We start from the raw sequence: 21,988 nt of genomic DNA, 5'->3' as shown, positions 1-21,988 counted from the left end.
AGAAATATATAGAATCACAAGATTTGGAGGTGAATAGGAACCTTAGAACCAGTTAGGTCAATCCTGTTACTTTCAAGAGAAGCTAACTGAGGCTAAAGCAATTGTGTGAGTGATCCCAAATCACATAAATAGATAAACCATTTAATTAAGCAATTAATTTGTGCCAGACACTATTTTGAGCACTAGGGATGCAAATACAGATGGATTTTGCTTTATGGTAAATTTGCATTGCACAATTTAACTTCATGTAAGGAATTCTGAAAGAAATCTGAATTATAAAACAAATTCCATAACTTATCCTAACTTTACTGCATAATGCTGTGCTCTAACTCTCTGCTTCTGCCCCTCTGCTCAGCACTCTTTAGCCCCCCACTCTCCTACCTCCAATAACAATAACAAACCCTCCAAGAGAAAGCAGATGAGGTACTGTGAGAAGATAGCCAAATCAGATAGTAAATTTCCTGGCTTTCCCAAATTCCCCTTCAAGTAACTTAAAAACAATAACTCAAATTGAATTTGAGAGCAGCAGAAATAATAAAAAAAGTTAGGGTGAAGTAATAATACAGACTAAGACAACTTGGAAGGATGTTAGGAAAGATATGACTTCCTGGAGTGACAGTCTAAAAAAAGTGAATTGCAGATGTTGTGTATCAACAAATAGTAAGTGTTGGGGACATCTGAGTAGGTGGTAAACATGGCTTTGGAAACTTTTGCCCAAGAGATGGTGGGAAACTGAATAGGTGAAGATTGTGGGATTCTCTGCTGACATAGGATGCAGAGACAATTGACCAGACTCAATCCCAGGCTATAGATAGAAATGAGAAGACATGAATACCAGGAAGGTGAATGTGGTCACAAAGGGGCTAAATCCTGCTCTAGGTTCAAAGAAGGAGAGGACTGAATGTGGTCACTCCCCGGAGAGTGGAGTCCCTTGTTTCAGTTCCAGGGCAGGGGGTGAACTGACCCTTGGAGCAGGGAGAACAGAGACCAGTGGTACATTTCCACAACTATAGGGAGTGAGAGTATCTGGCCTTGGATCATAGTATACTGGAAGAACCAAAAGTTATAGACCTTTCAAAGTTCTGAAAACAATACCACAAAAAAATTGAAGCCTGAGATATTATCCCGCATACTCCCAGGATCAAGCCTGGCCCCAACATAAAGTTAATAGTGAATAAATAGGCCATTCAAAAAATGAGTAAACACAGGAAAAGAATCTGACTATAGACAGTTCCTATGTTGATATAGAAGATCAGGGTTTAAACTCAAAAGAAGATAGTGAAGTCAAAAAGTTACTTGTAAAACTTCAAAGTCAAAAAAGAATTCTTGGAAGAGAATAAAAAGGAGTTTAAAACTCAAATGAGATGTAGAAGAAAAAATTAGGAAAAGAAATGAGTAATGATCAAAAGATAATTATCAACAGAAAATTATCAATTGGAGAAAAAAGATCCAAAACCTTACTGCAGAAAATAACTCCTTAAAATTTTTAATTTGGCAAGGGGAAACTAATGACTTCATAAAACATCAAGAAATAGTAAAACAAAATCAAAAGAATGAACAAAATAGAACAAAATACAAAATATGTCATTAAAAAAAGCAACTGACGTGGAAAACAAATTGTGGATAAATAATATATGAATTGTTGGACTACCTAAAAGTAACGATAAAAAAATAGTCTAGACATTATACTTCAAGAACTTATTCAAGAAAATTGCCTTAAAGTTTTAGTACTAGAGAGCAAACTAGAAATTGAAAAAATTCATTGATCACCACCTGGAAAAGATCCCAAAATGAAGTCACAGGAACACTATAGCTTTGTTTCAAAGCTCCCAGGTCAAAGTGATAATATTACAAGCAACTAGAAAAAACAATTCAAATATAGTGGGGTCACAGTATTACAAAAAATTTAACAGTATCTACATTAAAAGGCCAAAGGGCATGGAATATGATATACTGAAGAAAAAAAAGGAGCTGTTTACAATCAAGAATAACTGACCCAGCAAAGCTGAGTATAATTCAGCAAGGGAAAGAATGATTATTAATTAATTAATAATTACAATAATAAATTAATGAAGGAACTTTCAGACATTCCTAAGGAAAACACTAGAACTGAACAGAAAATCAGCCTTTCAAATATAAGAATCAGGAGAAACATAAGAAAGTAAATACAAAAGATGAGGGATTTAATAAGGTTACATTTTTTACTTGTTGTATGGGAAAATGACATTGGTAACTCTTAGGAATATTATCACTAAGGGTTAGGGTGCAGGCAGAGTCAAGATACTGGAGTGGAAGCAGAGACCTGCCTGAGCTCTCCATACGAACACCTCAAAATACCTATAAAAACAATTTGGAATAAATTCTAGAGCAGCAGAAGCCACAAAATGACAGAGTGAAACAGATTTCCATCCCAAGACAATCTGGAAGGCCAATGGGCAGGATCTATTGCACTGGGGTCAGAGCAGAACACTTGGGCCACACCAGCACAGATGAAATTGGCACAGACTTCAGGGTGCTGAATCACTGTGCCCTGGTTTCCAGACTTCTCAACCCACAAATGCCAAAGACAGTTTCAAAGGTCAGTGGGAAAGCTCTCTCACTCAGGTGAGAGAGGAACATGGTCTGGCCCCAGACCCAGCTGCTTCCAGATGCTTCTGAAGCTCTTGGCCTACATTCAATGGGGGAACTAAGCACTTGATCTGAATCTCAGTCCTGGGTAACAGCCCTGGGGCAAAGAGGAGTGCTGGTATGGTGGAGCTAGTGGCATCTGTGGAGATGGAATCCTACTTGCAGTTCCAGGGCAGAAAAGAGTGCTTGTGGTTGCTCACAGATGACAGTGCAGGCCAAGAAAGGATAAAACATCTCTCTTTTGATCATATCACTTTGGAGGAAATGAAAATGTATAGGTCTCTGAAGGTATCTCTGAAAGCAACTGCACAAAGCCCCTGAAACTTGAGGTAGTGCACCCTCCACCTAACAAGAAGCTCAGAGGTCAAGTAATTGGCTAGGAAAATGACAAAAAAGGGGGAAAATAAGACTATAGAAGGTTACTTTCTTGATGAAAAGGTATTTTCTATTGACAAGGAAGATCAAAGCATACAACCAGGGGAAGACAGCAAAGGTACAGCTGTCACATCCAAAGCCTCAAAGAGAAATATGAAATGGTCTCAGGCCATGGAAGAGCTCAAAAAGGATCTTGAAAATCAAGTAAGAGAATTAGAGGAAATTTTGGCAAGAGGAATGAGAGCAATACAAGAAAATCACGAAAATGAGTCAACAGTTTGCTAAAGGAGACCCCCAAAATGCTAAAGAAAAACAATACCTTAAAAAAAACCACTAACCCAAATGACAAAAGAGGTTCCAAAAGCCAATGAGGAGAAGAATTCCTTAAAAAGCAGAACTGGGCAAATGGAAAGGAAGGTCCAGAAGTTCGCTGAAGAAAATAATTCCTTAAAATTTAGATTGGAGAAAATGGAAGCTAATGACTTTATGAGAAATCAAGAAATTATAAAACAAAACTAAAAGAATGAAAAAGTGGAAGGCAATGTGAAACATCTCACTGGATAAACAACTAACCTGAAAAAATAGATCCAAGAGAGATAATTTAAAAATTATTGGTATACCTGAGAATCATGATGCAAAAAAAAACTGTAGACATCATCTTTCAAGAAATTATCAAGGAAAACTGCCCTGATATTCTAGAACCAGAGGGTAAAATAGAAATGAAAGGATCCACGGATCACTTCCTGAAAGAGATATCGAAAGGAAAATGCTGAGTTATAACGTAGTAAAATTCCAGAGGTCATAGTGGGTCAAGGAGAAAATATTACAGGCAGCTACATAGAAAATGGAAACACATTAGAATAGATCAAAAAACCAGAACCCAACAATATGCTGCTTATAAGAAACACATTTTAAAATGAGAGTCACACACAGTATAAAAATAAAGAGTTGGAGTAGAGTTTATTACATTTTAGCTGATGTAACAGAAGCAAGGATAGCAATCAAGGTCTCTGAGAAAGTTAAAACTAAAATAGATTTAATTAAAAGAGATAAGCAAAGAAACTACTCTATGTTAAAATAGAAAATGAATTGATATACTACGAGACATATATGTACCTAATGCATCCAAATTTATAAAGGTAAAGGTAAATGAATTACAGGCAGAAATAGACAGCAAAACCATAATAGTGGAGGAATTCAACTTTCCCCTCTCAGAACTAGATACATCTAAAAAAAATAAAGAAGCAATTGAAAAAAATCTTGAATAAGTCACATGTAGTAGACTTATGGAGAGAATTGAATGGGAATAGAAAGGAATATACCTTTTTTCTCAGTGGTAATGCTACATTTACAAATATTGACCATTTTTTAGGACATCAAAACCCCATGATCATATTCAGAAAAGCAAACTTTCAAAAGCATCCTTTGAAGATTATAATGCAATAAAATTATTTTTAATAAATGACCATGGCAATATAGATGAAAAATTTATAGGAAATTAAGTACTCTAATTTTTATGAAGTGATTGGGTCAATTAGGTCAAAGAACAAATCACAGAAACAATAAGCAATTTTGTTAAAGAGAATGATAATAGATAACATATCACAACCTATAGGATACAGCAAAAGTGGTAATCAGAGGAAAATTTATATCTTTAAGTGCTTACATCAACAAAAGAGAGGGAAAACAGATCAATGAATTATTCATAAAGTTTAAAAAAAAACTAGAAAAGGAATAAATTCAAAATCCCCAAATAAGTGCCAGATTGGAACCTTGAAAATCAAACATGAGAGTAATAAAATTTAGTGTAAGAAAATTATTGAATTAGTAAACAAAACTAGGAGTTGATTTTATAAAAAATCCAATAAAATAGATAAATCATTGGTTAATATGATTTTTTTTAAAAGAGAGAGAAGAAAACAAATCACTGGTATCAAAAATGAAAAGAGTGAATGCACCACTAATGAAGATGAAATTAAAGCAATTATTAAGACATTTTGCCCAATTATATGCCAATAAATTTAATGATTTAAATGATATGGAAAAATACTAACAAAAATATGAACTACCGGATTAAGAGAAGAGGAAAGAGAATATCTAAATCAGAGATAGGAAGCCTGCAGATTCGAGACCACATGTGACCTTCTGGGTCCTTGGGTGTTGCCCTTTGACTGAGTCAAAGTTTTGTAGAACAAAGTCTTTTATTAAGGGAATTTATTCTGTGAATTTTGTATTCAAAGGGCCACACTTGAGAACCTAGAGGCACATGTGTGACCTCAAGTCTGTAGGTTCTCCACCCCTCATCTAAATAAGCTTACTTTAGAAAAAGAAATTGAATAGGTTAAATGAGCTTCCTAAGAAAAAAGTACCAGTACTAGATGACTTTACAAGTGAATTCTACCAAAAATTTAAAGATCAGTTAATTTCAATATTAAATAAACTATTTGGAATGATAGGGAAAGAAAGAGTGGTGCCAAACTACTTTTATGAAACAAAGATGATGCTGATACCTAAATCAGGAAAAACAGGAGAGAGAGCGAGAGAGAGAGAGAGAGAGAGAGAGAGAGAGAGAGAGAGAGAGAGAGAGAGAGAGAGAGAGAGGATTAAATCTTAAAACTAAATCTTAAATAAAATCTTATATAAAACACTAACTAGGAGACTACATAAATATATCTCAAAGATTATGCATTTTGATGAAGTGGGATTTATAACTGCAATGCAGGGTTAGTTCAATATAAGGAAAATTAATAACATAATTGATTATATTAATAACAATACCAGCCAATACCAACAATACCAACAATACCATAGGACTGTTATTAATAAATTCAGAAAAAGCTTTTGACAAAATGTAACACTCATTCCAATTAAAAAACAATTGAAAGCATAGGTAGGAATGGATTTTTCCTTAAAATGATTAGATGCATCTACTTAAATCCATCAGTAAGCATTATTTTTAATGGGGATAACCTTCCCAGTAAGATCATGAGTGAAGCTAAGATGCTCAATATCACAACTATTTTTCATGTTGCACTAGAAATGCGAACTATGGCAACAAGAAAAGAAAAATAAATAGAAGTAACAAGAATGAATAATGAGGAAATAAAACTATCTCTTGTTGAAAACAATATGATGTTATACTTGGAAAATCCTAGAGATTCAACTAAAAAACTAGTTGAAACAATTAATAATTTTAGCAAAGTATCAGGATATAAAATAAACTCACAGAAATCATCAATATTTCTTTATGTTACCAACAAAGCCCTGCAAGAAGAGATAGCAAGAGATATTTAATTTAAAAATAATCATAGCAATTTTAAAAAAGTACCAGAGAGTATATCTTCCAAAACAAACCCAGGAACTATATGAACATAATTAAAAACAATTTTTATACAAGTGAAGTCAGATTTAAATAATAGGAGAAATATAAATTGTTCATGAGTAGTCTGGACTGACATAATAAAAATGAAAATTTTACCTACACTAATCTATTTATTTAGTACCAACTCAATTAAACACCAAAAACTATTTTATTGAGGTAGAAAAAAATGACAAAATTCATTTGGAAAAACAAAAGTTCAAGATTGTCAAAGAAATTTTTGAAAAAAATGTAAAGGAAGGCGATCTGACAGTACCAGCTCTTAAAATATATTATGAGGTGGTAATTATCAAAACTGTCTGTTACTGGCTAAAGAAGAGAATGGTTGATCAGTGGAATTGAGTAGGTGTGCAATACATAGTAGTAAATTACTATAGTAACTTCAAGTTTGATAAATGCAAATATCTAAGCTTTGGGAATCAGAACTGATTATTTGGCAAAAATTGCTGGGAAAATTGGAAAGCAATTTGGCAGAAACTAGGTATAAATCAGTATCTTACATCATTAACCAAGATAAGATCAAAATAGATACATTATCTAGACAGCAAAGAAGATATATCATAAGTAAATTAGAGGAACATGGAACATATCAGAGTTATGGATAGGAGAATAACTTAAGAATAAAACAATAGATAGCACTGTGAGATATAAAAAGGACAATTTTGATTATATTAAATTAAGAAGGAGTTGAACAAATAAAAATAATATTGCCACAATTAGAAGAAAAGCAGAAAATTGGGGAGGGGGGAATTTTATAGTCAGTTTCTCAGATAAAGGCCTTATATCTCACATATATAGACAGAATTGAATCAAATTTATAAGAATATGAGTCATTCCTCAACTGAAAAAATGTCAAAGGATCTGAACAGGCAGTTTTTGGAAAAGAATTAAAATGACATACAGTCATATGAGAAAATGCTCTAAACTATTATTGATTAGAAAAATGCAAGTTCAAACAGCTCTGAGATACCATCTCACATCTCTCAGATTGACTAAAATGCTAGAAGAAAATGACAAATTCTGGGAATTCTGTGGAAAAAGTGGGACAAAGACACTATTGGTGCAATCTGGAATTATGCCTAAATTGTTATTAAACTACCTATACCCTTTGACCCAGAAATATCAGTATTAGGTCTGTTTCCCAAGGTGATCAGGAGAAAAAGGAAAAGAATGTATATGTTCCAAAATATTTATAGCAGCTCTCTTTGTGGTGGCAAAGAACTGGAAATTAAAGGGATACCTATCAACTAGGCAATGGATGAACAAGTTTTGATATATGCATGGGATAGAATACTACTGTGATATAAAAAATGAAGGGCAGGGGTAGAGCCAAGATAGCAGAGTGAAAGCAGGAACCCACCTCTGCTCATCCATAGATTCCCTCAGATACCTCTAAGAAGTGAATCTGAATGAATTTTAGATTGGCAGAATACACTGGTAGATAGACTGTGGCAAACATCCAGCCCAGGACAGCCAGAAAGATGCATGGGAAGAATCTGTTACATCAGGTTGGGGGAGCACAGAGCATGTGGAGGCACCAGTGTAGATACAGCCATAGTGGAGCAGGATTCCCAAACTGCTCAGTACAGGACAGGAGTCCAGAAGAACTTGGTGAGAGAAAAGTACAGGGCCCACAACAACTGCAGCAGCTACACCTGGGGCTATCAAGTCACTAAATGTCAGACTAAATGTTTGAAAGTCACCTACTTGAACTTCTGGGAGGCAAGACGGCAGAGCACACTATCAGTGCTCTCACACTTCTTGATTAACCTTGAAAAAAACCAGAAAATATAGCCCCAGGAAAAATCCTGGAATAGTGAAGCCAACAGAAGGGGTAAATAGCCTTATATATCAGGAGGTTATTGAGACAATAAGGGATGGTCCCTCTTGCTGTGACTGAAAGGGACCAGTACAGGACCAGAAGCATCCCAGTAAGCCCCACCTGACCAGACCAACAGGAGATCCTGAGCCAAAGGTGGGTTGGAGCTGATAAGCTCCCATACCAGGACCCCAGGCTTGCCTTAGCATAGCGAGGAATTGGGCAGATTCCAGAGCAGATGGGGTAAGTGCAGCCCTAGGGGAATGAGGAGAACTCCAGTCGCCAGACCACCTCCAAACACACACACTTCATGCCATGAGCTTGAATGCAACCCCAGGGAAACTCAGACTCCACCTGACCTTGGTCTTGGCATGCATCAGGCAGTACAGCACCAGATAAGCTGCAGCACTACATAGCTTCAAGTTGAAAGAATCAGAGACCACAGAACACAAAGGCAGTAAGCAGGACCCTAACTCCCAGCACAATAAACATGGGACCCAGAAGCAGAGATCCACTTTAAAAGCCAGGAAAAAGGCAATCATTGTGAACAAGATGCAAATTAGGAAACTAAAAGATTATAGAATTTTATTACAGGGACAGAGAAGAACAAAAAACAAATTCAAAAGAGGACAGCATTGACACTGTACTCACATCTGAAACTTCAAAAGGGAATATCAACCCAAATATGAGTCCGAAGGGCATTCTTAGAAAAGTTCAAGAAGGATTTTAAAAAATCCAAATTAAAGAGGTAGAAGAAAAATTGACCAATGATTTAAAAAATGTAATAAGGTCCTTAAAGAGTAAAATTGGCCAAATGGATAAGGAAATACAAAACCTAACTGGAGAAAATAACTCTTTAAAAAAGGAGGTACAAAAGCTAACTGAAGAAAAGAATTTGTTAAAAATTAGAAGTGGGCAAATAGAAACTAATGACTCTATGAGACATAAAGAATCAGTCAAACAACATCTAAAGAATGAAAAAATAAAAGAAAATGTAAAATATCTCATTGGAAAAACAATTGAACTGGAAAACAGATCCAGGAGAGAAAATCTAAGAATTATTGGTCTATCAGAGAGCCATGATGAAAAAAGAGCCTACACAGTATCTTCCATGAAATCATTTAGGAAAACTGCCCTGAGTTACTATATTCAGAGAGCAAAATAGTCATCAAAAGAATCCACCAATCACCCCCTGAAAGAGATCTCAAATTGAAAAACACCAAGGAATACTGTTGCCAAATTCCAGAATTATCAGGTCAAGAAGAAAATGCCGCAAGGAACTAGAAAGAAACAATTCAAGTATATATATTCAAGATCACACAGGACCTTGCAGCTTCTACATTAAAAGATTGGAGGGACTGGAATATGGTATTCTGTAAGGCAAAAGAGCTTAGACTACAACTATCCAGCAAAACTGAGCATAATCTTTCAGTCAAGGATATGGACATTCACTGAAAAAAGCAATTTCCACACATTCCTGATCAAAAGACCAGAGCTCAATAGAAAATTTGATCTTCATTACAAGACTCAAAAGAGGAATAAAAAGGTAAACCAGAAGAAAAAAAAAAAAACTTGTTACTCAATATGGAAAACTGTTTGCATCCCTGTATGGGAAGATGATACTTATTAATCTTGAGAACTGTATATTTATCTCAACATTTAAATGGGTTGTGCATTGATAGAGGGTGTGGGTATGGTTGGATCAGCTCACAGATCCACCAACAATAAATTAGTGTTCCTACTCTCTTACATCTTCTCTAACATTTATCATCTTCCTGTTTTGTCACATTGGCCAATCTGATAGGTATGATGTGGTATCTCAGAGTTGTTTTGATTTTCATCTCTCTCATTTTTTCATATGACTATAGATAGCTTTAATTTCTTCCTCTGAAAATTGTCTGTTTGTATCCATTGACCATTTATCAATTGGGGAATAACTTGTTTTCCTGTACATTTGACTCAGTTCTCTAAACATTTTAGAAATGAGGCCTTTATCACAAATATTTGTTGCAAAATTCTTTCCCAGTTTTCTGCTTCCCTCCTTATCTTGGTTGCATTGGGTTTGTTTGTGCAAAAAATTTTCAATTAAATATAATCAAAATTATACATTTTGTACTTCATAATGTTCTCTGTCTCTTGTTTGATCATAAATTTATCCATTCTCCATAAATCTGACAAATACACTATTCCTTGCTCCCCTAATTTGTTTTATAGTATCAGTCTTTATATCTACATCCAGTATTCATTTGGACTTTATTTTTGCATACGGTGTCAGGCATTGATGTATGCCAAGTTTCTGCCACACTATTATCCAGCTTTCCCAGAAGATTTTGTCAAATAGTGAGTTCCTTGGGTTTATCAGACAATAGATTTTTTGGGTAGTTGGAGTGAATACACACACACACACACACACACACCTATATGGACAGAGAGCACAGAATGAGTTGAATAGGAAGGGATGATATCTAAAAAAATAAAGTTAAGGGATGAGAGAGGAATATATTGGGAGGAGAAAGGGAGAAATGGAATGGGTCAAACTATCTCCCATAAAAGAGACAAGAAAAAGCTTTTTCAATGGAGGGGAAAAAGGAGGGAGGTGAGAGGGAAAAAGTGAAGCTTACTCTCATCACATTTGGCTTAAGGAGGGAATAACATACACGCTGAATTTGGTATGAAAATCTATCTTACACTACAGGAAAGTAGGAGAGAAGGGGATAAGTGGGTGGGGGGATGATAGAAGAGAGAACAGAATAAATGGGGGGCAGGATACGATGGAGGGAAATATAGTTAGTCTTACACAATATGACTATTATGGAAGTCTTTTGCAAAGCTACATATATATAGCCTATATTGAATTGCTTGCTTTCTCCATGGGGATGGGTAGGGAAGGAGAAAGAGAGAAACACTGGAACTCAAACTTTTAGGAAGGAATGTTGAAAATTATTTTTGCATGCAAGTTGGAAATGAGAAACATAGGTAATGGAGTATAGAAATCTATCTTGCCCTACAAGAAAAGAGAGAAGATGGGGATAAGGGAAGGGAGAGCAAATTAGGGGAAGGAGCAACCAGAATGCTTGGTGTTTTGGGGTGGGGGAAGGGGAGAGATGGGGAGAAAATTTAGAACTCAAAATTTTGTGGAAATGAATGCTGAAAACAAAAAATAAATAAATAAACAGGCAGAGTTCAGAAATACCTGGATAGACTTAGTATAAACTGATGCTGAGTAAAGTGAGTAGAACCGGGAGAATATTATACACAGTTACAGCCACAGTGTGGGAGGACTATTTTTGAAAGACTTAGTCCTCCACAGCAATGCAAGGACCTAAAACATTTTCAAAGGGCTCATGATGCAAAATGTCATCCACATCCAGAGAAAGAATTATGGAATCAGAATACAGAATGAAGCAGACTATTTTGTCTTTTGTTATGTTTGGTTTTGTTTAGTTTTACTCATGCTTTCTCCCATTCATTTTAATTCTTCTATGCAACATGACCAATGTGAAAATGTGTTTAATAAGAATGTATGTTTAGAGCCCATATAAGATTGCATTCCATGTTGGGTAGGGAAGGGAGAGAGAAGGGAAGAAAATTTTAAATTTATGGAAGTGATTGTTGAAAACAAATAAATATATTTGAAAAAAATAAAATAAAATATAAAATGAAGAAATGAAAGACAGGCTGGTTTTAGAAAAACATGGAAACACTTGCATGAAGGTAAGACGATCAAAACCAAATGAACACGGTATACAGGAACAGCAATGTTGTTCAAAGAGTGCCTGTGAATAACTAAGCTATTCTGAGCAATGTGATAATTAATATCAACTGTGAAGGAAATTGTTATCTACTTCCAGAAAAAGGATTGATATATGAAAGTAGGTATTGTGTGGTTCCACACAGATATCTAAGTCAAATGTTGGCCTGTCTTAATTCAAGTTGGGGGGGGGGAGGGAGAAACAACTCAAAGCTCAGAATTAACAAAACAAAAAACATTGAAGGCAGAAGAATAGAGGGGAAGAGACAACTTCCTCCACCTCCCCAGGATTGGGGCTTTGACTTGAGACTTCCAGGTCTCAGAGGAGAGACATTTGCCCTGCTCTGCCAAGCCCCATGCATCCGTCTTCTGGCCCAGCTAGTTTGGATTCAGTCAAAGTACTGTACTTGACGTTCCTCACTGCTGGTAGGTAAAGCACAGAAAGCAAAATAACCCTTGTTCTCTGGAGTTTACCATAGAACGGAGGAAGATAATATGATGAATTCACATGGTGAGTTACTAGCAAAGCTAAGACTAGCACACAGACCAAAAAAGTTCCTAATCCAGGTCTCTTTCCATCATGCCATACTGAACACTCATACAGCTAAAATAATTTCTAAAGTAGGTTACTCGGTTCCCCATACTCAGCTTTTTGAGTTTTTGTTTTTGGGGGTTTTTTTGGATAACTGACTATTCTTTGTGCTCCTTTATTCTATTTGTTCATTTGGAGCCCAGGTTGCTTGTCAATAATGTTAGTTCACATTCTGTTTGGTGTGGATTTGTATTTGATTAATCTAGTTTCAAATGCATAAAATTCAATCAAATTTTCAAAAAATTCCAGTGATCAAAGTCCTAGGCAAACTCCTCCATCTGAGAATACTTTTTAGTAACATGCTGCTTAAAAATAATGTTCTCCTTAGCATAATAAAAATAATATTAATGATGATGACAACTCATATTTATTTAGTGCTTTAAGGTATCCATAGTTTTTACATATATTATCTCAGAAACTTCATAAAATTTAGGTTTAGGCTGGTCTTTTCTTATTCGACACTGAACCCTGAAATCACTTCATTTTGCCTCAATACATACTTGGTGCTCTAGACTGGTCTGTATTAGATTTACCTAGATTTCTTTCTTTTTTTAAAAAAAAAGGAAGAAAATCTTTATTCTTTATATTCAGATACTTTTTTCTTTTTTTTTTTTGTTTTAGATTCTTTTTCCAATTACATGTAAAAACCATTTTTAACATTTTATTTATTTTAAATCAAGTTCCTAATCCTCTCCCTACCTTACTCCCCTTCCCTCTCTCTGAGAAGGAAAGCAATTTGATATAGATCATACATGTGCAGTCATGCAAAACTTATTTCCATATTAGTTGTTATGAAAGAAAATACAAAGAACAAAAAACCTAAGAAAAATTTTCAAAACAAAATTGCCTAGATTTTAAGGAGACACTTTATAGAATCTTTCATGCTACTCTTGTAGAAAAACTGGTGTAATTTGACTTAGATTGAGGCACAATTTAGTGAATCTAGAAATTGTTAAGTGGCCAGACCCAATGAATTATCATTAATGATGTAATGTCTGCTTAGAAGGTCTCTAGTGAAAACTTCCAGGGATCTGTTCTTGTCCCTACATTATTTAGCATTTCAATCAATAATTTTGATAAAGGGCATAGATGCCTTTTTTTTTTTTTCAAATTTTCAGATTATGCATAACTAACCATTTAGATGAGAGCTGGTATTCTCAAAAAGATCTTGGACTAGAACTGTGGGCTGAGTTTGATAAGTGTGACATTTAATTAGGGTAAATATAAACTTTTATACTTGGATTAAAAAAGTCATCTTGATATGTACAAGATAGAGGAGGACTGTCTAGACAGCCATTCATCTGAAAAAACAAAATTTTCAATTTTTAGCATACTACAAGCTACACTCAATATATCTAGACTGTAATATGGAAGCCAAAAAAGCCAATGTGATCTTAGGCTACATTAAGATAGATATAGTGTTTGAAAATAGGACAGTGTAGTCATACTATACTCTGCCATGTTGAGAACACTTTTGGCTGCTGAAGTAGTCACCCATTGAGGGAAGTGTACAGTTATCCCTTCCATATCAAGTCAGTTAGGGGTGCAGGGCCCCCAAGATCTGGAAAATCCACATAAAAAATTTTGACCCTCCCATTGTGTAAGAGAAGTTGGATTTTTTTTTCTTTTTCTTTTATGGGGCTTTGATAATACCTACTGTAAAATTTGGATTAAGTATTTAGTCATAGGCTCTGTGTTGTCTGCTGACCTCCACATGCTGCCTACAGCTTCCACAAAAATCTCGTATTTGAAAATCTCTATTTAATTTCTTATGCTGACTGATGATATATCAAAATCATGATGGGGATAGTGATGACGTAGAAGGGATAATCATCATTCCCTCCAATCTAGGGAATATTTGCTCCTTTCAGTAAAATAATAATCATTCTGGTACCCATGGATACTCTCTTCTTCTGTGACCAATAGCATCTTGTTTTAAATTTGACCTGCTACTACTCTTTGATGCCTTAGGGTCTGTCACTAGGAAGATACTATTTTCAATACAGGAAACACTAGCAATGACTGGCAGTGGTCCACAGTTCAAGTTTGCTTAAAATAAGGATGGCAGGTTTAACACTACTGGTTAGGGTTAAAAAATTCACCCATATCTTCACCTTGCTGGGTAAGTTAGAGTATATGAATTGTTGGTATAAGCTTAAGTCAGTTTAAAGAGAGTTTCTTGATCACTTGCCCAACTTTGAGTCGTGTTCTCCTCTATGTGATCTTGGATTCTGCCACCAGGATCTATGGGGGTGAAAGAGAAGACAGGGTGGTACTAGGGTGGAGAAAGAGTGGGGAATTTAGAGTGAGGAGAGCTACATTCAAATCCTACCTCTCCTGCCTGTGTAACATTGGATCACTCTCATTTTTTATCACCTTTGCTCTAACATACATGCTTTTGAACAAAGAGGGAGAAAATCATGCAACCATTCTGATCAGATCCTCTATAAGTTTATGTTATATAACCTCAACTGGGTCCTCACTGCTGCTAGGTAATGCTACTATACTTCCCTTATCAACTCACTATCCTACTCTCCATAGTGGCTCTTCCAAACATTTTCATCCTTCCTCAAACCTGTCTGTTGTTTCTCCTCCCCTCACATGATCAGCTGGGAACCTGGCCTCTCAATTTACAGAAAAAAAAATGAGACCATTTACTGTGAACTTCTCCTCTATTTATAATGTCATATCATTCATATGTCTTCCACCACTACCTTCTCCTTCACCTCTGTCTTACATGATGAAGTGATCTTATTTTTAATACAGGCTAATTCCTCTACTTATTTGAGTGATCCCATTCTATCCCATTTTCTCCAATGTATTGTCCCCTCTGTCATCCCAACTCTTCACTTGTTTTCAATTTCTTCCTGTCTACTGGTTCATTTCCTATTGCCTACAGACATACCAATGTTTCCCCTATTCTGACAACATCCTCAACAGATCCTTCTACCTCCAGTTAACTATCATCCTATATCTCTTCTGACTTTTGTAGCTAAACTCCATACAAAGGTTCTCTATATTAAGTGCCTATGATTTCTTTCCTTTCATTTTCTTTATTAACCCCTTACAATCTGGTTTGGGACTTATTGTTCCACCAAAACTACTCTATCCAAAGTTACCAATGATCTCTCAGTTGCTAAATCCCAATGATCTTTTCTCATCCTCATCCTCCTTGACCTCTCTGCAACCTTTGACACTGTTGATCACTCTCTCCTCATTGACACTCTCTTTTCTTTACTTTTTTGGGATACCACCCTTTTAAAAAATAGTATTTTTTTTCCAATTACATATAAATACACTTTTAAGCATTCATTTTTATAAGATTTTGAGCTCCAAATTTTTCTCCCTCCCTCTTCCTCCTCCCTCCTCTCCAAGATGGCAAGAAATCTGACATAGGTTATACATGTACAATTATGTAAAACATTTCCATATTAGTCATGTTGTAAAAGAAGAAACAGAACAAAGAAAAACAGAACAAAGAAAAACAAAACAAAAAAACAAGAAAGTGAAAACAGTATGCTTTTATCTGGATTCAGACTTTAAGATACAGCTCTTTCCTGGTTTTCTTTACTATTTGACCACTCCTCTGTCTCCTTGGCTGTATCTACCTCCAAACTGTGCTCTCTAACCATTGATGTAGCTCAGGGTTCTGTTCTGGGCTCTCCTCTTCTCCCTCTATACTTCTTCACTTGGTGAGCTCATCAGTTCCCATGGATTTAGTTCCCATTTCTGTGCTAAAGATTCTCAGATCTACATATCCTGCACCAATCTCCCCGCTGACTTCCAATCTCACATCTCCAGTTACCTTTTAGATATCTCACACTGAATGTCCAATAGACATCTTAAACTCAACATTTGGAAAGCTAAACTCTTTATCTTTCCCCTTAAGCCCTACCTCCTCCTACCTTTCTTACTACTGTAGAGGGCAGCACCATCCTCCTGGTCTCTTGGGCTCATCATCCTGATTACTTACTTTGTCTCCTTGTCCCGCTATACTTAGTCTATTGACAAGGTCTGTCAATTTTACCTTTGCAGTATCTCTCAAATATACTTCCTTCTCTTCACTGACATTGCTACCTCTCTGGTACAGGTCCTTATCATTATATACCTCTTCTATTGCAACAGTATGTGGGATGATTGGCCTGTTTCAAGTTTCTTCCCAATGCAATCCATGGTCCATTCAGCCACCACAGTGATTTTTCTAAAGTCTTCCCTCACCCCTCTACTCGATAAACTCCACTGTTTCCCTATTACTTTCAGGAACAAATACAAAATCTTTTATTTGGCATTGAAATCCCTTCATAACCTAGCCCCCTCCTACCTTTCCAATCTTCTTATACCTTACCCCCTCCATGTACTCTTCTACCCACAGAAACTGACCTCCTGGCTGTTCCACAATCAGGACACTCCCTCTTTGGCTTAGAGCATTTTATCTGACTATCTTTCATGCCTGGAAAGCTATTCCTCCTACATTCTGACTACTGACTTCCCTGGATTCCTTTAAGTAGCAACTAAAATCCTACATTCTTCAAAAAGCTTCCCTCAACCCCTCTTAATTCTAGTGCCTTCCCTCTATTAACTTTTTCCTACTTATCCTGCATGTAGCTTGTTCTCTCTCTCTCCTTCTCTCTCTCTCTCTTTCTCTCTCTCTCTCTCTTTCTGTATGTGTGTGTGTGTGTGTGTGTGTGTTTACATGTTGTCTCCTCCTTTGGAGGGTAAGCTCCTTGAGGGCAGGGCCTGCTTTAACCTCTTTTTTGTATCCCTAGCACTTAGCACAGTGCCTGGCATATAGTGCATAAGACATCCACTTAGTAAATATTTATTGATTGACCTGTAATTCTGTATGCTAGATAGTCTTTCTTTTGAACTGTTACTTCCTGTTTCCTTTTACCTTCTTTGAAGAGAGAGTCTTTCTTTGAATGATTCACCTCCTTCTTCTGCTATCTCATGAACAGAGATATTATTATTGTGGGCTGTTCTATACTGACAAGGCTGGTTAGACAACTTATAAGTTGATGACAACATTGTCATGGAAAATCATAAAACCCTAAACAATCACTAATTGGGAACAATGTAAAAATCATGGCCCATTTATTACTATAAAACTGCTTAAATGGAGGGAGGAAATGTGGTACAGTGGAAAGATCATTAGCTTTGGGTCAGAGAAACTGTGTTCAAATACCGTCTTATGCTTTACTAACTCTATGATTTTTGTCAAGTTATAACCTCCTTGAAACTGAGTTTTATAATCTGTATAATGAAGAGTTTGGACAGGACTTCCCCTTAGCTACCTTCCTCCTCTGGATCTATAAGTCAGAAGACTTGACTTCTGGTCCTGCGCCTATACCAACCCATATGACCCTGAGGAAGTCCCTTCTCCTCCCTGGCCATCAATTTCCTGATTTATAAAATGATGGGGGGGGGGGGGGGGGTTGGGGGGATGGTGCCAAGATGATGGAGTAAAAGGATGCACCTCTAGAAGCTCTTCCCCCACAGCCCATAAAATACCTGTTAAAAATGACTCTAAACAAATTCTAGAACAGCAGAAGCCACAAAATGATGGAGTGAAAGAGATTTCCAGCCCAAGACAGCCTGGAAGGCTGACAGGAAAGGTCTATCACACCAGGTACAGAGCACAACCCACTGAGCACAACCCAGCCTTAGCCATGCCACAGCAAGTTCAGGACTGGAGTGAGCTTCAAGGTGCCACCAACAGCAGCTGCAGCTCCCAGATTCCTCAACTCACAAATGCCAAACACTGCTTCAAAGGTCAGTAAGTTCTTTCACCTGAGTGAGAAGGGAATCCAGTGGTCTAGCCCCAGGCTCAGGCAGCAGCAGCTTCCATTGTTGGAGTGCTAGCCTAAAGACCCTGAGGGAATTGAACCACTCATCTGGATCTCAGCCCTGAGTGGTGGCCCTGGAGTGAGGAGCAGTGATGGCTGGCATGGTAGAGCTGCTGGAGGCTTTGGACAGGGAATTCTACTCACAGATCCTGGACAGAAAAGAGTGCTTATAGCTGTTCCCAGACCAAAGTGTAGGTCAGGAGAGGAGTAAAATCCTCTCCCTTGATTGTGCCACTTTGGGTGAACTGAGAACTTACATGTCCCCAGAGTATGCCCTTCTCTTGACAAAGAACTCAGAAGTCAGGTAACTGGCTGGGAAAATGCCCAAAAAAAGGGAAAAAGAATAAGACAATAGGTTACTGTCTTGGTGAACAGGAATTTTCCTCCATCCTTTCAGATGAGGAAGAATAATGCATGCCATCAGAGGAAGACCTAAAAGTCAAGGCTTCTGTATACAAAACCTCCAAAATAAACATGCAATGGTCTCAGGCTATGGAAGAGCTCAAACCGGATTTTGAAAATCAAGTAAGAGAGATGGAGGAAAAATTGAGAAGAGAAATGAGAGTGATGCAAGAAAATCATGAAAAGCAAGTCAATAGCTTGCTAAAGGAGACCCCCCAAAATACTGAAGAAAATAGCACCTTTAAAAATAGGCTAATTTAAATGGCAAAAGAGACCTAAAAAGTCAATGAGGAGAAGAATGTTTTAAAAAGCAGAATTAGCCAAATGAAAAGGAGGTTCAAAAGCTCACTAAAGAAAATAATTCTTTAAAAATTAGAATGGAGCAGATATAAGCTCTTTATGAGAAACCAAGAAATTACAAAACAAAACCAAAGAATGAAAAAACAGAAGACTATGTGAAATATCTCATTGAAAAAACAACTGACCTGGAAAATAGATCCAGGAGAGACAATTTAAAAATTATGGGACTAGCTGAAAGCCATGATCAAAAGAAGAGTCTAGACATCATCTTTCATGAAATTATCAAGGAAAACTGCTCTGATATCCTGGAACCAGAGGGTAAAATACATATAGAAAGAATTCACTGGTCACTTCCTGAAAGAGATCTGAAAAGAAAAACTCCTAGAAATATTGTAGCCAAATTCCAGAGTTCCCAGATCAAGGAGAAAATATTGCAAGTAGCCAGAAAGAAACAATTTGAGTATTGTAGAAATGCAATCAGCATAACACAGGATCTGGTAGCTTCTACATTAAGGGACTGAAGGGCTTTCAATATGATAATCCAGAAACCAAAGGAGCTAGAATTAAGCCCAAGAATTACCTACCCAGCAAAACTAAGTATAACACTTCAAGGAAAAAAAATAGTCATTCAATGAAATAGAGGACATTCAAGCATTCTTGATGAAAACAACCAGAGCTGAATAGAAAATCTGATTTTCAAACACAAGAATGAAGAGAAGCATGAAAAGGTAAACAGGAAAGGAAATCATAAGGTACTTACTAAAGTTGAACTGTTTACATTCCTACATGGAAAGATAATATTTGTAATTATTGAAACATTTCTCAGTATTTGAGAAAGTTGGATGGATTACACACACATATAGATAGACAGATAGATAGACAGGTAGATAGATTCATACATACAGGGCACAGAGTGAGTTGAATAGGAAGGGATCATATCTAAAAAATCAAATTAAAGGATGGGAAAGGTATATATTGAGAAGAGTAAGGGAGAAATCAAATGGGGAAAATTTCTCATAAAAAAAGGCAAGAAAAAGCTTTTTCAATGGAGAGGAAAAGGGAGGAGGTGAGAGGGAAAAGTAAAGCTTACTCTCTTCACATTTGGCTTAAGGAGGGAACAACATGCTCATTCAATTTGGTATGAAAATCTATCTTACACTGCAGGAAAATAAGGGAGAAAGGGGCAAGTGGGGTGAGGGGGAAGATAGAAGGGAGGGCAAATGGGAGAAGGGAGTAATTAGAAGTAAACACTTTTGGGGAGGGACAAGGTCAAAAGAGAGAATAGAATAAATGAGGGCAGGATAGGATGGAGGGAAATATAGTTAGTCTTACACAACATGACTGTTATGGAAGTCTTTTGCAAAGCTACGTATATATAGCCTATATTGAATTGCTTGCCTTCTTAGTGGGGATGAGTGGGGAGGGAGGAAGGGAGAGAAGTTGGAACTCAAAGTTTAAGGAATGATTGTTGGGAATTGATTTTGTATGTAACTGGGAAATAAGAAATACAGGTAATGAGGTATGGAAATCTTTCTTGCCCTACAAGAAAAGAGAGAAGATGGGGATAAGGGAAGGGAGGGTAGATTGGGGGAAGGGGTAATCAGAATGCATGGTGTTTTGGGGTGGGGGAGGAGAGAGATGGGGAGAAAATTCAAAATTCAGAATCTTGTGGAAATGAATGATGAAAACTAAAAATAAATACATAAATTGAAAAAATGAAATAAAATGATGAGATTGGACTAGTTTTAGGTTTCAAACTCACCTATGTGACTGGCAAAACTCTAAAGGACAGCAAACCAGATTGAAATGTAAGGAAATGTTTATCAAAATAAATAAAAATATAGTAAAAAATAAGTAATGTTAATTTGTGATTTTCTGAGTTGATTAGTTATCCAGAAGCATCTGTTTCTATTTGAGTTTGATACCACTCTCAGATAATAACTCCCATTTATATAACAAGGCTTTCCGTAGAATATCCCTGGGAAGTAAATAGTGTATTATCACCTTGTATTACAGCTGAATAAATCAAGACTCAGAGGGTGCAGATGACTTAGCCAGAGTCATATCCTATTAGTATCACAGCTGGAACTCAAACCTAAGGCTTCTGACTGCTGGCTTAACTCTCCTCTGACACCACAGTGTCCTTAGGTTTCCCTAGCCTGGACCATTGTTTCATGGGTTGCCTAGGTAATAATGATTCCACTCTCAGCTCTAATCCTTTTTCTCCAGACTTCTCTATCTCCTTGACTGAAGCCTAGGTGTCTTCCCTTTTCTCCATTTTCTGGCTCCACTTTATGAGTTATTTTGCCCCATTAGTATATAATGTTCTTGAAAGCAAGACCTCTCTTTTATGCTTATATGTTTATCCCCAATGCTTATATCTGTAGCTTTCTCTCTTTCCATTTCTGTGTGTCTCTCTGTCTCTCCTACATATCTTCCAGCTTTTTGCATATAAATATATGCAATCATGATTTCATTGTGAGAAAATATAACTGTAATTGTTCAACATGTGGTAATTGCTGCAAGATTTACCCCCTCCTAATTTACCTAACTCATTTAGATATCCAATATACACAAACACACAAAATCACACAAACATACACACACACACAAACTAAATACATGGTCTTATTTAGATTGGTTCAGAGGACTAGCTAGGAAAGAATAGAGAAGATTGTGGAATTTGTTTTCAAACAAATAGTCACTGTATTTTGATTGAATTGTTCCCTTGCCTCCTGCCTCTTTCACTGGAATTTTCTCTTTCAGTTATTTTGCAACTCAGGTATCTCCCATCTCTTATTGATTTCTGGTTAGATTGTACTCTATTCCTTTGTCAGAACTGGCCAAACAACTCACCAGTTGTTTATTCTGCAGTATTTGTTCCTGATGAAACATTGCT

General features: G+C 36.5%; 1 long non-coding RNA gene across 1 annotated transcript in view; it reads right to left on the bottom strand.

Moving 5' to 3' along the window:
* Positions 1 to 21,192, bottom strand: part of LOC140523490 (uncharacterized) — an 83,237-nt gene extending 62,045 nt beyond the window's left edge. The window contains exons 1-2 of the long non-coding RNA XR_011973415.1: positions 21,094 to 21,192; positions 14,659 to 14,788 (exon numbers count right to left, since the gene is read on the bottom strand). This is a non-coding gene — a long non-coding RNA (uncharacterized lncRNA). The remainder of the gene's footprint in view (positions 1 to 14,658; positions 14,789 to 21,093) is intronic.
* Between the last annotated feature and the right edge of the window lie 796 nt (positions 21,193 to 21,988).

This window comes from Notamacropus eugenii, chromosome 1 (assembly GCF_028372415.1).
Source record: "Notamacropus eugenii isolate mMacEug1 chromosome 1, mMacEug1.pri_v2, whole genome shotgun sequence".
NCBI classification, from domain to species: Eukaryota; Metazoa; Chordata; class Mammalia; order Diprotodontia; family Macropodidae; genus Notamacropus; species Notamacropus eugenii.
The sequence above is the reverse complement of the archived record's forward strand: the minus strand, read 5'-3'. Positions and strand labels throughout refer to the sequence as shown.